Source organism: Peromyscus leucopus, chromosome 2, assembly GCF_004664715.2.
Source record: "Peromyscus leucopus breed LL Stock chromosome 2, UCI_PerLeu_2.1, whole genome shotgun sequence".
NCBI classification, from domain to species: Eukaryota; Metazoa; Chordata; class Mammalia; order Rodentia; family Cricetidae; genus Peromyscus; species Peromyscus leucopus.
The window spans coordinates 15,063,970-15,064,614 of record NC_051064.1 but is presented as its reverse complement, the minus strand read 5'-3'; positions in this window follow the sequence as shown (position 1 = coordinate 15,064,614).

Here is a 645-nt window from a genome sequence, read left to right as displayed (position 1 = left end):
GCGGATCCTGGGTGTCAGGGCTCTGCTCGGTGCCCGAGGGGCCGGGTCCCGGGGTGTCAGGGCTCTGCTCGGTGCCCGAGGGGCCGGGTCCCCGGGGTGTCAGGGCTCTGCTCGGTGCCCGAGGGGGCGGGTCCCCGGGGTGTCAGGGCTCTGCTCGGTGCCCGAGGGGACGGGTCCCGGGGGTGTCAGGGCTCTGCTCGGTGCCCGAGGGGGCGGGTCCCGGGGTGTCAGGGCTCTGCTGGGTGCCCGAGGAGACGGGTCCCGGGGGTGTCAGGGCTCTGCTCAGTGCCCGAGGGGGCGGGTCCCGGGGTATAAGGCTCTGCTCGGTGCTCAAGGGGACCAGGTCCCTGGGTGTCAGGGCTCTGCTGGGTGCTCTTCCCTGCTCTCTTGACCAACCGGGAATGGGCTCAGGGCCAGCCCCTGAGTAATACAGAAGTTTCCTGAAACGTGCGACCTACAGAGTTAGTCCACCGAACGCCTTTCGATCGTTTGTGTTTATTCCTCAAGTGTGTAAATGCGTGGACCGTGGAAAGTTCCATCACATACTGTCAGAATAGTATTTTGGATTTAAAGCATAGCCTCTTTTCTAAAGCCAAGCGAACCTTGTAATGTCTGGGGGCGGGGGGCGGGGCACACAACCGCCTA